This window comes from Tamandua tetradactyla, chromosome 6 (assembly GCF_023851605.1).
Source record: "Tamandua tetradactyla isolate mTamTet1 chromosome 6, mTamTet1.pri, whole genome shotgun sequence".
Classification (NCBI taxonomy): domain Eukaryota; kingdom Metazoa; phylum Chordata; class Mammalia; order Pilosa; family Myrmecophagidae; genus Tamandua; species Tamandua tetradactyla.
In genome coordinates this window covers 30,521,792-30,535,816 of record NC_135332.1, presented here as the reverse complement: position 1 = coordinate 30,535,816, position 14,025 = coordinate 30,521,792, and the positions used below count along the sequence as shown (strand labels likewise).

General features: G+C 35.8%; 1 protein-coding gene across 6 annotated transcripts in view; it reads left to right on the top strand.

Annotated features, from left to right (window-relative positions):
• ZNF652 (zinc finger protein 652) overlaps positions 1–14,025 on the top strand; it is a 65,745-nt gene that overhangs the window by 19,613 nt on the left and 32,107 nt on the right. For 3 of the 6 annotated variants that reach the window (XM_077164691.1, XM_077164697.1, XM_077164690.1), the window contains one exon: positions 3,203–3,309. The exons of the other annotated variants lie outside the window; for them this stretch is intronic. The gene's annotated coding sequence lies outside the window, so the exon portion shown is untranslated. The remainder of the gene's footprint in view (positions 1–3,202; positions 3,310–14,025) is intronic. 6 annotated transcript variants of the gene reach the window in all.

The following is a 14,025-nucleotide window of genomic DNA, read 5'->3' as shown; positions in this document are numbered from 1 at the left end:
TCATACTTATAATATAAGGAAGAGAAAACTAGGCACTATATTACCTTTCCTTGTATTTTTTGTAATGTATACATCTTTTTTCCTTTGGCTGATGTGTTCTGAAATGAAGATTATAACTTTATCATACTTTTCTTTCTTTATATATAATTTTTAAAAATTTGATGAACTTTTGTTGTAATGGATTCCAAAATGTTTTCTTGTAATGGAGTTCTTCTGTGGTAAGAGGTGTTCTCCCCATCAGCATTTAAACATGCTCATGACTGTCCCTTTAAAAAAAGAATCAAACTCAAACCTTTCTTCTGTCTTTAGCTCCATTCTAGCTTGTATTCCACCACCTTCCTCAGCTCCCACTCCTCATTACATTACAGTCTAGGTTCTTCCCCCTTTTAGTCTGTGTGCATGCTGCCCCTTCTTGCCTGCGTAAGTCTTATTCTCACACTCACCTTTTTGCTACTTACTCACTTCCTGACTTTCTCTTGGCTAACAACTCTTACTCTTCCTGTGCATTACACTTTGGCAATTGCGTCCTCTAATGAAGTTTTCCCCCTTCCATGACACTCCTCTCTTGGCTCCCTGGGTACCTTGTGCACCCTCTATGGTGGCATTTATCATATTATGTGGTCATTGCTTGTTTGTACTCCTCATTAGAGTCTGAGGTCCTCAAAAGCAGGGTACATCTTGTCCATATTTATACATGACTGTCCCTCTGATACCATTTACACAGAGAACAGAATTGTTAATATTTAGTGATTGTGTGAAGTAATATTCTCTATAGGCACACCACCACCACCACCACCACCACCAAATAGGCACATACATCTCTTCTGTAGTGATTTAGCATATGTACATTTTTGGTAGGTAGTTTAGTAGTTTAGGTGGGACTGCAGTTTCTTTTTTTAACTAAAAGGTGTTTCTGGACAGTTGTTTCTTGAAGACTGTAAAATGGTGTGTTTTGTTTGTTTGCATCTATAACTAGTGGGTCAGTTCCCATGATAGATACTATTTCTATATTATCTCCAACTGAGGCTCAGAAGAGGATATAATCAACCATGGTGGTAAGAGTATCAAAGGGCCTCCTTTTTCTACCATTGTATTTCTGGCCAGATGGAGAATTGTCAAAGAGAGATCTTCCCTGGAAATAAGGATTGGGAGTTCTCAGTATTTAGATAGAATTTGAAGCCATAAGAATGATGAGCTATCACTTGGAAAAGTTAAAAAAAAATCTGTTAAAGACAGAACTTTAGAAATCAGTATTTAGGAGATGGGCAGGGGGGAAGAAAAACTTTTAGAAGGAATGTCAGAAACAAATACCTAGAAGAAATTATGATAAGAAAGAAAATTATTTAAGGAGATGGAATTTTTAGTTTGAAAGGTCCAGCTAGAAGTGAAGTAAAATGAGGTTGCCTGGGTGGGCTACGGTGGCTCAGCAGGCAAAGTTCTCGCCTGCCATGCCGGAGACCCGGATTCGATTCCTGGTGCCTGCCCATGCAAAATAAATAAATAAAGTTGCCCATTGGACTCAGCAATGGGAAGTCGTCACTAACTTACAGTTTCAGTGGAGTGATGGAAACAGAAATCCAATTGCTGTGAGTCAGAGAGTAGATTGATAATAGGGTGATATATGGGAACTCTGTAGATTGTGAATGATTTTTCTGTAAACCAACAACTTCTTTAATTAAAAAAAAGAAAAGTAAATTGATGATGAGGAAATAAAATATAGGAACGTGGACAAGATCCTGGCTGGAAACATAAGGGAAGAGAGGAGGGTTGTGGTTAGAGATGGAGTTAGCCATGGAAGTTTTGCTTTGCTTTACTTTTTATTTTTAATGATAGAGATTTGACTGTGACTTACTATGATGGGTGATGGAGTCCTGTAGAGAAATGAGGAGAGGGGTGGGGCATTATTATCAACAGAACAAAAACTTGTGCTTGCAAGAGCCAGAGGGAAAGGGATCAACAAAGCCTGAGCACCTAATCTCTGAATGAAGAGTCACCCTAGAAATTGGGCAGATAGAAGAAACAGATTTAAACAAGTTTAAGAATACATTCCTAATAATCTTAATTTTCCCTGTGAAGTAAGAGAGATCTGAAAGAGAGACCTGGATAGAATGAAAGAAAGGCTGGAGGAGAATGGTGGGTATCTGGAATAAATTGTGATATGAGGGAATTGAGTCCTAACTATATTGCCAAGTGCCAATGAGCTGAGATTGGAGAGCAGGAATTTATGGCACACCAGTGTGGCTTTTTCTTCTAACAACTTAAATGGAGGAGGAGTAAAGAAGGCTAATTACAACCACTGTAGCTAACATTTTTGCTTTTCTTGTGCCAAGTGTTGTATTAACTTTAGGTTCATCATATTTAATCCTCACACTAGCTCCATTAGAGATATATCATTATTATCTTCATTTAACAAAAAGATCAAGGCTAAAAGAGGCTAAGTAGGCCCCATAGATAAGCCCCAATGATAGTTTTAGAACTCAGCTCAAGTATGAGCCTTAACCATTGTCCTAATTAATTCAAGACTGTTTTTCCAGGGAAAAGAGATCTAGTGAAAGAACAACAGAGTGGGCCACAGTGGCTCAGCAGGCAAGAACGCTTGCTTGCTGTGCCAGAGGACCCGGGTTTGATTCCCGGTGCCTGCCCATGTATAAAAAAAACAAAGAAAGGGAAAGAGGCCTCATGTTAAGGAATTATTCAGTCACTAAATTCAACGTTCACCTTTTTCTATCTTTTTCTTATCTTCTGTGCATTGCAATTGAGTGGTTTTCCTTCTACCTGTGTTAATTTCTTCTCTTTCTCCTTTGTTAACTATTTCTCCTCTGTCTTTGGGGTGCCCTAAGACCTGGTGTTTAGCCCCGTTTCTCTCTTCATTCTGTCTTCCACACCCCAAATTTTAAATTCTTTCTGTATGCCTGTGTTTCCCAAATGTATAACTCCAACCCCGTCTTCTACCCTGATATCCACACCTTTATATCCAATTCTCTACTGATAACTCTACTTAGATGTCTTATTTGCCCCTCAAACAACATGACTGTATAAATTAGAAGCTTTGGGTTTCAAATACTAGAAAGTCAAATTAAAAATAATTTCAAAACAAGGAAAATTTATGATCACAAATAACAAGATGCCTCAGTCTAGGATTGATTTAAGTGTGTGGTTAACATCCAGTATCCATGTTCTTTCCACCTTTCTGCTCTACCAGCCTCAACATGTCTGCCTTGTCCTTTGGCCAGCTTCCATCATGATTTCAAGATGGGTACCACAGTTCCAGGCATCACATCCAGACAAGATGACGTGCAGCGGAAGATGGTGGTTGTTTCTTCCTTATGCTTTTTTTATGAATTAGGAAACCTTTTCTAGAAACCTTGCAGCAGACTTCCACGCAAATCTCAGTGTCCAAAACTTGGCCATAGATCCATTTCTAACCAATTACTAACAAGGGGAGGGGATAAGAAATTAGTATTTACCCTCCAGCTAAGGGATGAAATCACTTTGCCTAGTGGGTAAATATCTGGACAAAATCAAAGAGTCTACCATGATTTACTGCAACCAACTATTTACTGCAGCATCTAAAATACAGCTCTTGATTTCTGTTTTCCTTTCCTTCCTACAAACTGCTCTTTCCTAGTCTTTGGCATCTCTCTGCTTGCTTAAGTAAAAACCTAGGCATTAGCCTTGATTATTTTTCTTTTTTCCCCTCCACACTTTCTCCATCACTCTCAGCAAGTTCTTTTACTTCTGTCTCCAAAGTAGATACCTGAACATTTCTCCCAATTGTCACTTCCACCATCTGAGTCCAAGCCATCATTATCACTTACTTAGACTATCAAAACATCTTACTGATCTTTATGATCTGATTTCACATTTGCCTCCCTATAGTCTATTTTTTATACTGCAGTCAGAATGATTTTTTAAAAAAACAATTCAGATTATATCAGTCATGTACTTTGAATTTAATCTTCTATGACTGATAACTGTAATTAGAATAAAAAATCCAAAACTGGGGTATACCAGACCCTATGTGACTGGTGCCTACATATCTCTTGGACCTCATTTGTAATGCCCAATCCATCCTTTACTGTGCTCTGGCCTCATTGACCTTCTTTCCACCTGATTCCTATCTCAAGTCTTTTTATATTGGCTGTTTCTGAAGGCTACTTTTTTGTCAGATCTTTACCTAGCTGGCTTCTTTACATTAGGATCCTTCCTCAAATGTTATCTTTTCAAAGAAGCTGTCCCTGACTACCCTGTCTTTTTTTTTTTTTTTTTTTAGTATGATTTCTTTTTACTTGGAGAAGTTGTGGGTTTGCAGAAAAATCATGCAGAAAATATGAGTTCCCATAAACCCTGCAATTATTAGCTCTTTGCATTAGGGTAGTACTTTTTTTACAGTCAGTGAAAGAATATTATTATAATTGTACTCTTAACTATGGTCTATAGTTTACATAGGCTTTCACTGTTTGTATTTACAGTCCTATGATTTAAAAAAAAATTTATTCTAGTAACGTTTCTATAACCTAAAATTTACTCTTTTCACCACATTCAAATATATGGTATAGTAGTTTTAATTACATTCATCAATGATTTTCTACCATCACCCAATTCATTACCAAAACTCTTTCACCACTCCTAACAGAAATTCAATACCAACTAAGCATTAATTCCACATTTCCTCTCCCCACCTCTCCCTTTGTTAACCTATATTCTGGTATCTGACATGTATGAGTTTGCTTATTCTAATTATTTATCAGTGAGATTATGCAATATTTATCCTTTTGTCTGGCTTATTTCACTCAACATGATGTCTTCAAGGTTCATCCATGTTGTCACATGCATCAGAAACTCATTCCTTTTTTATGACTGAAAAATATTCCATGGTATGTATATGCCACGTTTTGTTTATCCATTCATCAGTTGATGGTCACTTGGGTTGCTTCCATCTTTTGGCAGTTGTGACCAATGTCACTGTGAACATGAACATATAAATATCTGTTTGAATCCCTGCTTTAAATTCTTTTGTGTATATAGCAAGAAGTGGGATTGGTTATATGGTATTTTAGTCTGCCTAAGCTGCCAGAATACAACACACCAGAGATGGATTGACTTTTAATAAAAGAGTATTTATTTAGTTAAAAATGTACAGTTCTTCAGAGGAAAGGCAGCTAACTTTCAGCTTAGGTTCTTTCTTACACGGGAATGCACAGGGCGATCTCTGCTGGCCTTCTCTCCAGGCCTCTGGGTTCCAACAACTTTCCCCAGGGTGATTATCTCCAAAGGCCTGGGCTAAGCTGAGTGCTGAGATGAAGTACGCTGAGCTGTTTGGGCTGTGCTGCATTGAGCTCTCTCATTTAAGCATCCAGCCAATTAAATCAAACATCATTCATTGCAGCAGGCATGCCCCCTAGCCGACTGCAGATGTAATCAGCAACAGATGAGCTTCACATGTCATTAGTTCAGGTCCACAGCCATAGAACTAGGTACCTTCACCTGGCCAAGTTGACCCCAGAACCTAACTACTACATATGGTAAATCTATACTGAACTTTCTGAGGAATTGACCAACTTTTCCGCAATGGTTGTATCATACTCTATTTCCACCAACATTGAATGAGTGTTCCTATTTCTCCACATCCTCTCAACACTTACTATTTTCCATTTGTTTCACAGTAGCCATTCTGGTGAATGTGAAATGGTATCACACTTGTGCTTTTGATTTGCATTTCCATAATGGCTAATGATGTTTTGCATCTTTTCATGTGCTTTTTGGCCATTTGTAGATCTTCTTTGAAGAAATGTCTATTCAAGTTTTTTGCTCCTTTTGTTGTTGAGTTGTAGGATTTCTTTATATATTCTGGATATTAAACCCTTATCTGATATGTGGTTTTCAAGTATTTTCTCCCATTCTGTAGGTTGTCTTTTTACTTTTTTAAAAAATTATTTTTATTGAGATATCTTCGCACACACAGTTCATCCAAAGTATACAGTGGCTCACAGTATCATCACATTTGTGAATACACAATTCATCACCATGAACATTTTTAGAACATTTGCATCACTCCAGTAAAAGAAATAAAAAGAAAAAAGAAAAAAACTTTTACATCTCATACCTTTATCCCTCCCTCTCATTGACCACTAGTATTTCAGTATACCCTATTTTATTAGCCCCCCATTATTTATTTATTTTTGTCCTTATTTTTTTTTCACTCATGGGTCCATACCTTGGATAAAAGGCGCATCAAACACAAGGTTTTCACAATCACACAGTCACATTGTAAAAGCTATATCATTATACAGTCATGTTCAAGAATCAAGGCTCCTGGAATACAGTTCAGTAGTTTCAGATACTTCCCATTAGCTGCTCTAAAACATGATAAACTAAAAAATGGTATCTACATAATGCATAAGAATAACCTCCAGGATAACCTCTCAACTTTGTTTGAAATTTCTCAGCCACTTATACTTTATTTTGTTTCATTTCTCTCTTCCCCCTTTTGGTCAAGCAAACTTTCTCAATCCCATGATGCCAGGTCCAGGCTCATTCGGGGAGTCCTGTCCCATGTTGCCAGGGAGATTTATCCCCCTGGGAGTCATCCCACATAGTGGGGAGGGCATTGAGTTCACCTGCCAAACTGGCTTAGAGAAAGTACCACATCTGAGCAACAAAAGAGGTTCTCTGTGGTGACTCTTACGCATAATTATCAGTAGGCGTAGATTCTCTCCTTTGCAGGAATAAGTTTCATAGCGTTGAACCCGAATATCGAGGACTTAGCCTTTTGAATTGGTTGTCCCTACCACTTGTGAAAATATCAAGAATTCCCCAAATGGGGACATTTAATATTTCCTCCTTTCTTTTTTACCAAGAGAACTTTGCAAATACTTTTTTATTGTCTGCTCAAATTACTCTGGGATGTATTGGGACATCACACTAACCTGTACAAACCAACAAGTTCTCAACGCCCTATTCAAGATTCCATGTAATTATGGTGTTTTGAATAAACTGACCATACAAGTCAAATTAGATAATGCACTACCCAAAATATAAATTTTGCACCAAATAAACATCTCCTTCCTTTGGTCTCACATAGAAGTTGAAGTTTTAAAATATGGACCAGCTCATCCTTTATCCTGAATTCTGATTTACTTTAGTCCTATCCAGATCAGCTTCATTCATATCTCTTATTGAAGTCTGATGGCTTTTTCATCCTTTTAAACAGTTGCTGTATGGAGTAATGCTGACTTACATAGTTTCAGAGCTCTAACTGAGTCTCAGGTGTCATATAAATACCTGATGTTTCAGGGAATGGCCAGGTTATACAAAAATATCTCAGTATCTCAGAATTTAGAAATAGTAGTTACAACCCTGCAATAAATGTGTTTTCTGTAAGAGCTTGCATAGTTCGTTATTTTGAAAATGGATTACTGCATGAAATAACTGCATTCAGTCAAAGCTAGACTGAGAAGTTCTAAGATTATATATCTTGTAGATTTGTTCTTCTGGTTATTTCTAAGGGCATTGAATTTTATTTGAACATTCATGTAGCCAGGACTTTGCTGATTAGTTTTTAGCAGAAAAGATCACAGTAATATACACAAAACTTCTTACCCTCCTTTAAAAATGTTTTCCTTTGTTTAAATTATATTCTCCTATCTTCAAGGGACATTTGTAAATTGAATTGAATATTGGAAAAATGTTTTGAATATGCACTGTAATCATCTGGGTCCTGCAGTATAGCCTACTCAGTATTTGATTTCTTCTTTGCCCCTGGGGCGGGGTGGAGGGGGCATTGGTGAACGTTAAATTGCTTAAACTGACTATAGAATCAGTAATGTACATTAGTTTTTATTGTCATAAAGAAATGCAGAGACTATTGATGCTTGAAGGTAATTAGATAGTATCTAGGAGGACCACCTCTCCTTTGTCCTCTTCCTTCAGCTGTATTTGCATATTATTCAGTAAACACTATAGCTTTAAATTTAAATTTAAATGCATGTGTAAAAATACAGTGAAATTTTAGTTTTAAATTTATTAATTAAAAAAATTAACAAACCAAATAAAACATCAACATACATAATCAGTAATTCACAATATCATCACTTAGTTGCATATTCATCATTTCTTAGAACATTTGCATTAATTCAGAAAAAGAAATAAAAAGACAATAGAAAAAGAAATAAAATGAACACAGAAAAGAAAAAGATTATACCTACCATACCCCTTACCCTAGCATTTCAAACTAAGTTTATTTTAGCATTTGTTCCCCCTATTATGTACTTTTATTCCATATGTTCTACTCCTTTGTTGACAAGGTAGATAAAAGGAGCATCAGACACAAGGTTTTCACAATCACACAGTCACATTGTGAAAGCTATATCATTATTCAGTTATCCTCAAGAAACATGGCTACTGGAACACAGCTCTACATTTTCAGGCAGTTCCCTCCAGCCTCTCCATTACATCTTAAATAAAAAGATGATATCTACTTAATGCATAAGAATAACCTCCAGGATAACCTCTCAACTCTGTTTGGAATCTCTCAGCCATTGACACATTGTCTCATTTCACTCTTCCCCTTTTGGTCAAGAAGGTTTTCTCAATCCCTTGATGCTAAGTCTCAGCTCATTATAAGGTTTTTCTCAATCCCTTGATGCTGAGTCTCAGCTCACTCTAGGATCTCTGTCCCACGTTTCCAGGAAGGTCAACACCCCTGGGAGTCATGTCCAACGTAGACAGGGGGAGGGTGGTGAAATTGCTTGTTGTGGTGGCTGGAGAGAGAAATTTTAGTTTTATAAAGCTTGTCAAAACTAAAAGTGAGGGCCACGGTGGCTCAGCAGGTAAGAATGCTTGCCTGCCAAGCCCGAGGACCCGGGTTCGATTGCCGGTGCCTGCCCATGTTCAAAACAAAACAAAACAAAACTAAAAGTGACAGGCATTTCTCAGTTCCATTTCTTACAAAGAATGAAGTAGATGGACTGATTTAAAAAATAATTTTTGACATGTCAATTTTTATTTGATTAGATTGTATTAAATTAGTTTGCTTTTCAGCTATATAAAATATAGACATCTGAGAATGTATTATAAAGCTTATCTAAAATATGGCCCAGTGATATATGTCATTTGAGGTTTTATTGTAAAATTGACTTATGTAAATTGGTGGTGGTAACTAGTACTTTCCAGGCCAATTTTGTGAGCACCTTTGGAAATGAATGATGCTTATCACTATGCTGTGATATTGAAACTTTTACTGTAAATTTTCATTATAAATTCTGTTTTATAACTTCTACTTTGAACACCACGTTTAAAGACCACAAAATTATTTAGTTATATGCACTAGAAAATTTAACCATTTTGTTGCAAGAAAATGAACTAAAACGTAATTTAAGCTTTTAGCCCTTAGCGTGTCAAAAAATGGTTAATATGAAACACAAATTGCAGGTGTATCAAGTATAATTCACAACATATGTATGTGAATTAATCTCACATGCAGGGCATTTGGAAGGGAAGTGTGAATTCCATTGCCAAGGATAAAATTTAGACCTTTGAATACTTTGTTTTTTACTTTTTACTTTTGTGTCATATAGGTATTTATTTGTTCAAGGCCTAAGTGCATCTGTTGAGATAATGCTGTTTACTATTTAGCTCAGTAGGAGACAGTGGGATGAACTGGAACTAGAAGTTAGAAGACCAGAATTCTAGCCCTTGTTCTTTACTTACCAGCAATGACAATGGGGAGGTTATTCAACTGAAATTAGGAGCAGCAGCAGTTCAGGTCTTTTGTTATACAGCAATAGAGCAATAATGCTTAAATAAGTTTAGTAAAAGCATACTGTGTGGTAAATTACCCATCTTTTCATACCTATTTCTTGTATGCAACATGCCTGTCTCTCTTCTCCAACTGTCTGACTTCTGCCTGTCTTCAAGACCAGCTCCAGCTTTATTTCATCTCTGAAACTGTCCTTGACACCCTCATCATCTTTTCTGCAACTAATCACCTTCTTCTCCACACTGCCACTGTACATTATATGTATAGATGAGTGTTTATTTAACACTTAGAAGAGTGTTTACTATTGCTAAGTGCAATGAAGCATTTTGTAAATATTAATCCCAGTAATAAGCCCATGAGGTATAGGTACCATTATTATCCCCATTTTATAGATGCAGAAAATAAAGCATAGAGAGAGAGGTTATGTAATTTGTCCATGGTTATCCCAATGGTAGGTGTCAGAGCCATATTTTTAATGCAAGCAGTCTGTCTCATTAACCGTTATGCTATGCTGTCTTTTGTTATTGTACCTGTAACACTGTTGTGGTTACTGGTTTCTATGTCTGTCTCCCTGGTTAGGCCTTTGAACACCTTAAGGGTGTTCAAAGCTCCTACAGTGTCTCACACATAGTAGGCATTTAATAAATGTTTAAAAAATTTATGACAAATGTGCTTTATGTAAACTTAATCATCATAAAATGCAGTTTGTTTTTTGTCATGGGCAGGCTGCAGGGATCGAATCCAGGTCTCTGGCATGGCAGATGAGCATTCTGCCACTGAGCCACCGTTACACTGCCCTAATAGGCAGTTTTTTTAAAATCATCATTCCCATATGCATTTTGCAGATAAGAGAGTAGAATTTACCAAGCTTTTCAGTTATGTAGTTTGTTTCCTTGGCTCTCGTTTTTCTGGTTGATAGACGAAGGTATAGATTGTTAAAATTTAAGGGTTGACTATCAAAAATTGGGTTAAAATTGGGTGGGCCATGGTGACTCAGCAGGCAGCATTGTCACCTGTCATGCTGGAGACCCAGGTTCGATTCCTGGTGCCTGCCCAAGCAAAAAAAAAAAAAAAAATTGGGTTAAAATTGAACCCAGTTAGTTCATTGGTCCTTTCATTACTCCCTTTGGTCCTCACATCCTTTGCCATAATATGGTTTGTTTTATTTAAAAAACAAGACCAAGGGATCTAAATGACTCACTATATTTGTTAAAATTATATGGCAGTTGAGTGCCCTGAGTGGTTCATGACTCCAGTGTGCACCATAAAGTTTATTGACGGGTTTCCTACTGATAGAGGTTACTTTTAAGGAAGAGTCGGGACTTGGCAAGATTTCATTAATTTCAAACAGGTAGAACTTACTGTATCTAGAAAAAAAATAAAGTTTTTAAGTATGGACATTGAGTTTAGATTCTATTTAATTATTAGGTAGGGCAATTAATTATCTCCTATGAGGAGCACCATTTGCCTATTATAGAAGTTAAAAAATTGAAATTCAGATATTTGTTTTGTTCTAGTTAGTACTGATATATCATAGGATTTAGTATAGAATGATTTGTACTTGCATTTTATTTATTATCCTAGTTTCTGGCATTATCTTCTATTTTTCTTCTACGTCAGTCTCTTATTTTAAATGTATTTTGTCTTGCTTGATTATGTATTTGTTTTTATTATATATATATTTCAAAAAATATACTTAAATATAGGCCTATAATTGTTTGCTGTTATATAATTTGACTCCTAAAACACAGTTCTAATCATACTAGTCCTTTCTTTAAAAATTTGCAGTGGCTCCATCTTTCCTATCAAATTAACTACAAATTTTTTAGCACAGCTTTCCATGTTGTCCACCTTTTTTATTGCATTATTTCACATGCCTTGCCACATCTCCCATCCACAATTCCTGTATTCCAGCAAAACTAAACAACTTAAATTGCCCCCTGTTCAGGAATATACACTATTATTATGCTATTCCGAGTTTTCTTCATTAGAAATGTCCTTTTTTGCCAGTCTAAACTCTGTTTCCTTTCAAGGCTGTTCTGAAATATACTGTCCTTCATCAACCTTTCCCAATTTCCCAACTAACTGTTATTTACCTCACTTCTGAATTTTTGGATTACTTTATACTTCTTTTTTTTGCTTTATAATAAGCAAATAGTAGATGTTAAATTATTATTCAGTCGTCCAAAACTTTGAACATAGTTGTCAGTTGATATATGTGTCACTGGCATACTTTCCTAATGAAGAGAAAGGTGAAATGGGCAAAAGTAGCAAAATTTTGAATAAAGTATAAGACCATCACTATCACAGACATGAAGATGTCTTCCTAGTTGATACTTTTTTTGGAAGAACTTTGCCAATACTTATGCTTCCCTCCTTGTTCCTTTCAGTTTCTTAATAACTTTAGTTTGGACCTGATCCTTGTAGACGGTTGTATGCTCTCTATTCAATGGTCTGGAAGCATATGGGTAGTGTGAGCTTTGGAAACAGGTCAGTGGAATTGGCTCTGAAAGGAGTGGAGTAAGCAGAGGTAGCAGACTGATATGCCTTGTAGTTTGCTCTTTTGCCTTGAAAAGATTAGTCATATAAGTAAAACATATGAAATAAAAATAAATAATGGGGGAACAAATGTTAAAATAAATTTAGATTGAAATGCTAGTGATCAATGAAAGGAAGAGATGAGGGGTATGCGATGTATGACTTTTTTTCTGTTGTCTTTTTTATTTCTTTTTCTGAATTGATGCAAATGTTATAAGAAGTGATCATGATGATGAATATGCAACTGTGTGGTGATATTGTGAATTACTGATTATATATGTAGAATGGAATGATCATAAATTAAGAATGTGTTTTGTTATATTTTTTAAAAAGTTAAAAAATTAATAAAAAAGATTAGTCATAAATAGAATATTTTTCAATTATTTTGCCAGCAGGATTTTTTTTTTGCCAAATCTGACCTGTGCGCTGCCATCAGCAGGATATTTTAATAGAATAAAAATGGTTGAATTTCTCAAAAAACAACAACTATTAAAACTTCTCAAGGAACAGAATTAATTATTTTCCTTTTAAAGCAATGTAAATAAGCAATTGAAGATTATATACCTGGAAAAAATGTTATTGAAAAACCTTCTGGAAGCTATAATTTACTTCATATAATATGCTGTCATATTTTCTAGTTTTTTTCTTAAAATTCTGTTTTCTTCCCAGTAACTGGTCAAGCTTTTAGAGTGCCAGGATCCCTCAACATACACACCATGTTTTTCCCCTGAGTTGTATAGAATAATGTGTATATTAAGTACAGCAAGACGTTAAAGAGTGACTGACTTTATTTTGGAATTTATTTTATGAAAGAGTAGAAAATTATCTCTGAGAACAGATGAACTTTTTAATACCATAGAGAGATGGATTTAAACAGTTCCAAATGTCAAGGTTATTTCTTAGTTGCTTCTTCTACCTACTTTCAGATTCTTAAGAGCTCTCACCTAGAGAGTCTTATACAAAATTAAAGTGATTTGTGTTAAATAAGTTGGGGGTGGAGAATAAACAATGAGTAGAATAATGAAAAATGGAAGGTCCTAATTTCACTGGTGTGTTTTGGTTTTGTAAAGATTATTCTGTTGTGCCTTTCAGTCATATTCTAAGTTTTCTGGAAAGAAAAAGAAAATTCTTACCAAAACTCAGTGAAAAGCTGCCAAAATCGAATGAAGAAAGTAAAATATGGGAAGAGAGCCCATGTGTATTTCAAAGTGAACAATTAGTTTTCTATTGTGACAGTATGATTTACTGACATTTCTGTTTTGTGATTTGAATGGTGGTGAGATGTCACTTTGAGGTTCATGTGGGGTTGCATGTATGTGCTAGTCATTTACAATAGAATTAAGGGCTTTAATTAGAAGTTTTTAGAAGAAAGATACTTTCTAATTTATTGTGATAGAAGATTCCCCTGTGAACTCAGCCCTTTGTCTTTCTGCTTTTTAACTTTTCACTTAATTCTGCTGTCTACATTCTGGCTTAAGACTGAAAACATTAAAATCAGTGGTTTTGGTTGACAGATAACTCATAGTTCTTAACATTGGCTAGGTTATGCTGCAATAGCAAACTATGCCCCAGTCTAGGTGGCTTAAAACAAGCAAGTGTCTTTTTCACACTACGTGACCATAATAGATCAGTAAAGGGGCACTGCTTATATCATCACTCAGTGATCCAAGCAGATGGTCACCATGTTGAGGCAAGAGGACTGGAGGTCTCTCATTAGCAATTAAATA